Source organism: Idiotropiscis lumnitzeri, chromosome 6 (genome assembly GCF_059441095.1).
Source record: "Idiotropiscis lumnitzeri isolate Australia: NSW breed Sydney's pygmy pipehorse chromosome 6, RoL_Ilum_1.0, whole genome shotgun sequence".
In the NCBI taxonomy this organism is placed as follows: Eukaryota; Metazoa; Chordata; class Actinopteri; order Syngnathiformes; family Syngnathidae; genus Idiotropiscis; species Idiotropiscis lumnitzeri.
The window spans coordinates 20,575,673-20,585,287 of NC_142396.1; positions in this window are offsets into that span (position 1 = coordinate 20,575,673).

Genomic DNA, 9,615 nt, shown 5'->3' on the forward strand with positions numbered 1-9,615 from the left:
GTGATCGTCAATCATCCGGGGGGGTGGAGGGGAGACGGTCGGAGGGCTCAGAGGGCTGGAAGAAACGGGCTTGAGAAGAGAGACGTGAAACGTGGGATGAATCTTTAGGGAGTCCGGAAACTTGAGCCTGAGCCTTGAGCCGGGTTAATTATCTTTGTGATGGGGAAGGGACCAATGAATCGAGGAGCCAGCTTACGTGAGTCTGTTTGAAGGGGAAAGTCGCGAGACGAGAGCCAGACCATCTGGCCGGGCTTGTAGTCTGGAGCCGGGGTTCGATGGCGGTCGGCCAGGCGCTTGTTCCGCTGCGCCGAACGGGTGAGGGAAGCCTCCACCTCGGCCCAGACTCCCTTGACCCGACGGAGGTGCTCTTCGACGGAGGGAACCGCCACGGCATGCTCCTGCTCTCCGAATAAGGGGGGTTGGTAGCCGAGACAGGCCATGAAGGGAGACATACCTGTGGCGGCGCAGCAGAGGGAGTTGTGGGCGTACTCGATCCAGGGCAGAGCCTCACTCCATGACACAGGGTTATGAGCAACCACGCACCGCAGCGCCGCTTCCAGGTCCTGGTTGGCCCGCTCGGTCTGCCCGTTGGTCTGGGGATGGTACCCGGAGGAGAGACTGGCCGTAGCGCCCACCGCCCTGCAAAATTCTCTCCAGACCTGTGACGAGAACTGGGGACCTCTGTCGGAGACTATGTCCAACGGGATGCCATGGAGTCTGAAGACGTGCTGGGTGAGTAGTTTGGCCGTCTCCAGAGCGGTGGGCAATTTGGAAAGGGGAACGTAGTGCACACACTTGGAGAAGCGGTCGATGATGGTGAGTATGACGGTGTGTCCATCGGATGGGGGGAGACCCGTGACAAAATCCACGGCGATGCGGGACCAGGGACGGCTCGGGATAGGCAGAGGGCGGAGGAGACCCGCCGGGGCTGAGTGGGAGGCCTTCCCTCGAGCACATACCGAGCATGCCAGCACGAACTCGCGAGTGTCCTTGGCCATGCTGGGCCACCAGAAGTGTTCTTGGATGAACTGGAGGGTGCGAGTAACGCCCGGATGGCAGGTGAGCGAGGACGAGTGCCCCCACTGGAGCACCTGGGACCGCACGGCGTCGGGGACAAAAAGACGGTCTGAGGGGACCGGTCGGGGATCAGGTTGCTTCCGCTGAGCCTCCCTCACCGTGTGCTTGATCTCCCAGGAGGCCGCTCCCAGGAGGCACGAGGGCGGCAGGATGGGTTCCGGTGTATCTGGACTGGCGGGAGACGAAAACAGGCGGGAGAGGGCATCAGCCTTGCCGTTGTTTGAGCCAGGCCGAAAGGAGAGGGTAAAGTTGAAACGGCTCAAAAAGAGGGACCAGCGAGCCTGGCGAGGGTTCATCCGTTTGGCGGACTCCAGGTAGGCAAGGTTCTTGTGGTCTGTCCATACGAGAAAGGGAATCGAGGTACCGTCCAGCCAGTGTCGCCACTCCTGGAGAGCCCACACTACCGCCAACAGTTCCCGATTCCCGACGTCGTAGTTCCTTTCCGCTGAGGACAGGCGTCGGGAGAAGAAGGCACATGGGTGAGTTTTTTGTGTTTCCGGATCCCGTTGAGAGAGAACGGCCTATATATATATATATATATATATATATATATATATATATATATAGAGAGTGAGAGAGTGAGTGAGAGAGAGCATCTAGCATTTTTCGTTGGAAGATCTCAGGTGCGCTGGAAATATCGAAAGGTAATCTTTTAAAAGTTTCTGCCGAACGATGTTATAAACGTCAACTTGCAGCTGTCTGGATAAAGTGGGATCTGCCAAAAGCCACTCGCAGCATCCAGGGAGAAGACACCTGCTTTCCATGTTGTCACACACTTGATAATGCCAGCTTTCTCCATGCTGCGTAATTCCTCTTTCACTTAGTCTTGCATTGCGAAGGGCACACGGCGGGCGGTGTGCTCAACATGCGGCATGTAGCATCATCCTTCAGTGATAAAGAGTACCATGGTTTCAGCAAATGCTTGCTGCAAACTGTGGATGGTTTATGTCACGTCATCCACTCCCCATTCTAGATTCATTTTTACTGGCAGAGGTCTGCTAAGTAGGTTACTGATAGTTGGGTCGCACACTAAATATGCTTCCAATGGATAATGCTTTCGCTTGTAAAACTGGCATTGATGCGACCCGGACACAATAGTCCATCACCTGGGATGTCGAGGGATATTTCGGCAGCTACCAGGGCTCGTGGTGGGGTGAGTTTCTGGAATAAATCCTCACTTAGTACGCCGCACCAGTGTCTATTTCAAACCCCATCAGGGTAAAAGCCACCGTATTTTTACGGAGCAACATCAGTTACAGGTGTAATTTTCATATTTAATACACATACGGGACACACCGCACTGTGAGGAGCGCGCTTACACGGGCAGTGTCAGGGGAGGGATTTGACAGGTCACCACACTCGTTAGAGTCACGGTTTCATCTCAAAACCAAAGAAACTCAGCATACAAGCAAACAATGAAACAAAGAAATAAGATTAACACAAAACATGTATCTCTCATGCTATTTATATCCCCAAAAGAAATAAAAATATCACAAAAAGATTATAGCAATGGCTTCTTGGGAGCCACGCAGCCTCAGGCCAATCATATAGCTGTTTTGAGAGATGTGAGTGGTGTGCTTTGGATAGTGTGTTTTTATTTATTTATTTATTTATTATTATTTGCAGTCTGTTGTCTAAAACCTGTGACGTTTCTTGCTTGCAATAACATAAATTATAAGATAGACTACAACATTGTGGACAGCTGCCCCTTTATCCAGTTTTCTCTTGCACCCTCACCCAAAAACATATTCACATAATGTATTTGTCACAGCCAATTCTTTGTATCAGTCTTTGGTCAGCTGAGTGTGCTAACTTGCTCTCCGAAAATCCCAATAGGAAAAAGAGGTGATGGTTGAAAGAGATGCTTAGTCTTGTCGCATTACAAGGCACATACGGTTCCCTGAGTTGCATTATCCACTGATTATTTATCTCTGCACTGTACACAAAACTTAGGTGAAAAGATGTCTGTCAGGTACATTATTCTCTCAATTCACGTCGAATTTGCAATATTATGATTCTGATTTGTGAAGGGCTCGAATGAAACACTCTGCCTTTTGACTTGGCAGCTGGATACGCTGCAAGAAACATTCCCTCTCATGCATAACGTTGCTCTGCGCGAAATAGTCATCGAACTTTTTCTCCTTGACTCTGAAGTCATCTCTGTGGCCTTCTTTGGCATACGGTAATGATTTGTATCTATTTTCTTTCTCATTGCCCATGGCATATATTCGGCACCTGGACTTTCCCATCGTCCTTGTCAGGTGTTGTGGCGAGCCTGAACCGCTCGAAACGTTGTCTCCAGTCCGGCTATTCAGTCATTAATACAACATAAATAATTTGTTTTTCACATATTGTGCGATATTTTTATTTACCAAAAAATCTTTTTGGTCTTTTTACTAGATGTTCTTCATCAAAGTTGATCTACCGCTAGGTGGCATCATCTCAGTTCTGTAACTATTTCTGTATTATGCACACGTCATTTGAACGGATCAGTAGTTTAAATATGATTGATATATTGTCCCTCGGTGTAATTGTGAGTGTGAATGGTTGTTGTCTTATTATTAACTGTCAACCAGTTCAGGGTGCACCTCAGAAACAACTGGGTTGGCTCAGCACGCCTCCGACTCTTGTGAGGAGAAGCTGTTTGTAGTATAATGGTTGGACGAGTCCGTGAACAGAAGTCAGTCCGACCGCAAATTACTGGCAGAGGCCCACCAGGTGGCGCTGTTTACTCAATTGTCGTACTTAGTTGGCTATTTTGTATTGAAAGCCGAGCAATGATTGGGACAGTGTTGTTTTTTGTTGTTTCATGGTATCAGAGCAGATCATCAACATTTAAAGACTGTTTCTCTGCGATGGCAGCCTTCTATAATTCGTTGCTTTCATTTATACTTTTCCACTCTTTTTTTTAGAGTGTTTTAGAAAAAATTTCAAAAATGAAATTTCTTTAATGGTCATTCATTGAGAGTGTGTGTCCCTGTTATGGACTGGTTGTGGCATTTTTGGCGATAAGCAAGTAACCACGCTTGTTGTTTTATGCCTCTCGCCCATAACAGGTTCAAACAAGATGTGCAACAAGAGGAAATAAAACTGCACCTCTTGTGTCGTATCCTAAGTGCCACGGTGAAGGGAACAATGGTGTATTTTGGTTGGAGAAGATTTGGTTTGGTTATTTTTAATAGCATATTTATTAGTATATGTCTCATGTTTGCATTTTGTTTTGTGTCAATCACATTGCAAAGTTTGTTCTATATTTATTGATTTGTTTTTGTTCTAATTTCTGCGTTGTTTTAGTCTTCTGTCTGCAGCGAGGTCGGCATTGAAAATGAGAATTCTAGTTGCCTCACGTGGATCAATAAATGTTAAAAAAAAAAAAGAAACAAATGTCAGCTTCTCAGAGGTTCGTGTTTAAAATCTCTGCTCCCCACCTTCCTATGATCCATACTTGTGTTGCTTTTCTGTGGGTACTCTGTCTTATTCCCATCGTCACAAAATGCTGACTTTAGATTAAATGAAGCCAAAATTGTGCAAAGGTGTTGTTAGAATTAATCACTAAATAGATGCAAATTGCTAGGTAATAACCCTTAGTTAACTAAATGTACTCAGTGCGTACTCAATGCGTGTTCGTTTTTTATATTCAAGAAAGAAGATGTCAAATAAAGACTCAACAACTGATCCAAGTTTTGTTCCGATAGTTTCTTAAATTCTCCAGAGTTCAGGAAATAGTACAAAGAGAGATATCTGGGCAGCTTTTTCGTATCCACACGAAGAACTGTAGTTGAGTGAGTACAGTTAGAAAAATTGCGCTATCATTCAGCCCACTCTCACATTTTATGATTTCTCTAGCCAGGTTTCTATGACAAGGATAATATAGGTTGAAGTTGGTCATCCTCGCTCCCTCTCACGGCACGGGTCCGCCTCTAAGGGAAGGTCCTCTCCAGGTTGGTTATCGCCTGGAAGGTTGATTCCCGTCTGGTTCCCAGACTAGCATTCCAAGCAGGCTTTCTCCGGCATGCATTCTCCAGTAATCTTTTCTGTATAGAATTGTGTGTGTGTGTACTTTTGCAAGCAATGGCATCCTTGTGACCCCTCCAGTGCCCAATTCAGTATGTCTACCTCTCTACGGCACATGAGGAAAATGTGCTTTACCACATTTGTGCCCATGAAGTGCTGTTTGGTGTGTAAACAGTTTGTAATGTGCAGACTGAATATGTTTGCTCCGAATGTGAGTGGGGGTCATGAAAATACTAGGTGTGCAAGTTTGAGGTCAACAACTCAAAATTTCAACAGGGTTCACACATTTAAACTAAGTCATATAAATTTAGCATATGAGAATATAAAAATCAGCAAACACCATAATGACAATCCCAGTCATTGTTGTGTACAATAGTTCTAGTTTTATTTGATAAATGCTTCTTGTCTAATCAACGTTTAACATATTCAGTAAACATGAACCTGCTCAATGTAATAATTGACATTCTCTCCCGTAAATGTTTAGAATAATGCCACTGATAGTAATGCAATCCTTCAGTGTGCTTGTGAGTGCCAACAGTGGATTGTCTGTATGTGCCCTGCAATTGATTGACACGTGGCAACCAAATTCAGCCAAAAGCTTAAGCTCACCCGTGACCCGAATGAGGACAAGCGCAAAAGACGCTAAGGGATGGAAGCTATTGCATAAGCTGCAAAATGCTGTTTACTGGAGTAATTTCCTAGGAGCGCATCTCTGTGACATCATTTCCTTTCCTTCATTTTCTTCCTCTTCCAATTCCATGAACCCCTAGTTTTCAACAGCCTATTAGCTTGCCTCAAAATCCTATTTGTCTATGATAACATTCCTGTACGCTGCGTCCTTGGCACCGTGCGCGTGTGTGTGCGCCCGCGTGTGTGTGTGCGTGCACGCGTGCGTGTAGGTGTGCGCGCGTGTGTGTGTCAACACAGCAGGCCAAACAATTCCTTGCTACAAGGTCAAGATGGACAAGAGGCCGACAGTTTTTCAGACCACGCCGAACCACTGCAAATACTGCTCCCTGTTTTCAAATAGCTTAATTGTCGTGATACGCATATGGATTTTTCCCCCCAATGGGATTTGGGGAAATTATTGTTAACTCTATTAATGAAACACTGTCAATTCATGCTGACTAATAAAAGTTGAATATTAATGCTGGATAGTGTATCCGCATGTATTGTGTATAAGACTTTTGTTTTAAGTCGGATGATGTCCTAAAGAGGTCAGAATCTTATCTTAAAGGTCCACTCGCATGGACGGATTTCTGAACATATTTTGGTCTTGTTCTTTGATAATCATGGATTCTGGCCCATCACGTGACACTTCAGCTCAAAACTAAATTGCCATATCAGCTTCAGATGCAGAAGCTTTTCCTGAACCAGGTACATTCATTTGACGGGCTGCATTTTGAAGCCCATGCTTTACTGTGAAGGATAACTCTCATTAAGAAAACGGGTGCATTGTCTTTAACAATTGACCCGTTATTATAGGACATCTTAGGGAAGCACAGCTGCTTGCACTGTCAGGGGGAGAGATTTGACTAGTCACCACACTGCTTAGAGTCACGCTTTTAAATCAAAACCAAAACTATCACTGAACAGCATACAAGCAAACAATGAAACAAAGAAATACATTTAAGACAAAACATGCATCTCTCATGCCATTCATATTCGAAAAATAAATTTAAAAAACACAAAAATAGCACTGCAATGCATTCTGGGAGCCTATCAGCCTCAGCCAATCAGATGGCTGGTTAGAAAAGTGTTTTTTTTTGTTTGTTTGTTTTTTTTGCGAAGTCTGTTGTCTAAACCTGTGCTGTTTCTATCTTGCAATAACATGAATGATAAGACAGACAACGACATCGTGGACAGCTGCCCTTTTGTCCAGCTTTCTCCCCCACATACATACTGGTCTGTTCCAACTGACTGTCTCAAACCATGACCAAAAGGGGTATTCACGAATTTATTTGTCACAGCCAATTCTGCATACTGTAAACTCAGACTTTGACCAGCAGGGTGTGAGAACATGTACTCTGAAATGCTCTAAGGAGGCTCAGACCCCTTGCCTTAGAGAATACTTTGGGTACATGTCCATAGGTTTCAGTCCATACACATAGCATATCATAATTCTAGGGAATGTCATCTATTGTGGGAAAATTTGGGACTCTGAAGGACGCTTCATGGTCATACATATAGGTCAAATACTGATACACAAACCTGTGGAGTAGGATTTTTTTCTCTGTACTAGTTGTACTTGTGCTTGGTTGCTTTTCTAATCCGGCACTATTGGTTTATCCCTATGTGCTCTGTAAGGCAATGTTAACAAATTTAAAGTATAGTGAACATAGCTTTAGAATTGACTATCTCTTGATTGATGCAAGGCGATGCAACGTCATTGTCGACAATATTCAAGGTCTGGACTATAGTGAGTGAAAATAGTGAGGTCAGTTACATTTATGGAGGCTTGTTTTGTAAAAAGAAAAAGAAAAAAACATTCAAAGCGCTTTGTTACAGCTCCAGCTGTTGTGAAATGCGCTATATAAATCAAGTTGTATTGTATTGTATATAATATAAAAGAAAGTAGGATGCAGGATCAGACATTGTGACAATTTTTACCCTTGAAAATGTGACGTTATAAAGGTGGGAGAATCCGCCTGACAGCAACGATGTATAAAATATGAGTAAATACTGCCACTTTATAATACAATATCACTTGTGTTTGAAATGCGCTATATAAATAAAGATGATTTGACATGCTTTGTAAAGCATAATCAATTCCATCATAGATTTTGATTTTTTTTTTTTGGGGGGGGGGTGCAAAAATCTACTCCCCCCTCAACTATCTGTAGTTTTTTTTTCACAGGTACAAACGCTGTGGCTCATTTCGTCCAAACACAAATACAGGCTTCTCCCAAAATAGATGCATTCTCCACCATTTGATTGTTTAGAACAGGCGTGGGAAAACTACGGCCCGGGAGCCACAAGCGGCCCGTTAAACGTTTTAACCCGGGCCGTTGAACTTGAAAAAAATTAAATGAATAAACTTTGTTAATGTTTTATTTTCTAAATACTGTGGGTTTTCAAAGACATATATATTGTTGTAATGCTTTTGTTCACTTTCATTTAAAATTAAATGTATTTATTTTCTCCGATGAGGTAAGGTTACCAAAACACTCCATCCATCTTCTCCGGGTCCGGCCCCTCAGTCAAATTTTAGAACCCATTGTGGCCCACCAATCAAAAAGTTTGCCCACCCCTGGTTTAGCATGAGCTGGCAAATTGTGTGTTCTTGTCGCAACAAGACAGCAGGTAACTCCATATAATGCAGCAATCCAAAATAACTGTCATCATCTGAAATCCTTTTGTGGTGGTCAGTTGATCTATTGCTCTGACTGCATCTTGGCAAATGTGCAGCTGGACACGGGACATGTATGGATGTAAACGAGCAACATGTCTGGACAAACGCCCCAGCTGATCATTTCAACTATTTGGCCTTGCAGACCTCTTTGTCTGTGCAAACATTCCTCTACGCTGCATTCTTACCCCCGTCTGTGTGTCAGCAGATGTTACATGCCAAACCATTCCTTGCTTACATGTCAAGAAGGCTAATTCATATTTCGAATAAGTTAGGATATAGACTTTGCTTGCCATACCTGCAGATTTCCATTCTTGTTGTGATAAAGTAACCACTAAATTTTCTTTGTTTGCCTTGGCTTTACTTCAAGACGGTACAAGAAAGAATCGGGCCCTGTAAGTGCTGGTCGGTAGTCGTCATCCCCTCCCCCATTTTGAGTTTTCTCTGACTTTGCATTCCTTTCAAGTCAAACAGTTTTGCTCATTGGTGAAAGGTCAGGGCCAGCAGGCCTTTTCTAATGGCCTAAACCTTCATTTTCAATCTCAATGCAATTCAATCTGCGCTATTTTGACCCCAACCGTTTTTTCTCTTCATTTTAAAGCATTTGTCCTGGTTGCACTATTTCCAGTATTTTGTTTTGTCATATCAAATGTCTATCTTTTGCTGCCATCTGCACGCGAGTTAATCCGTGGCACAATGAATATGGTGTTTTTGTCTCCTTTTATGGTTTCTATAACTGACACACTTGTTGTGGTATTGCAAGGTGGATTAAGACAGGTAAGGAGGCGCAGGTAATCTAAGCCTTTACATTTAGCATGTCTAGCTCGGTGCCGCTGTCCTGTCCTGTTTTTCATCTCTCCCTGCCGCAATTCAAACAGCGACCCTTGAGGACCTAGTTCGGACACCCCTGCTTTGCATATTTCCTCAGGCCCCTTCATTAGGTAAACATGACCTTCACAGTGTAACCTGATCTCCTACAACAGATTCCTTTACCTTTGTTGCCAAGTTTATTATCGTGGTCATCAAGCAGTTAAAACAGAAATATCTACCTGGTCTTGCTATCTAATGTTTGTGACAGGGCAAATACAATGTCAAATTGTTGTTTGAATCGGACCATTGAGCTCAAACCAGCACCCCCTCCCCCCTCCCCTCCAACACAAAAAACAAACCAGACA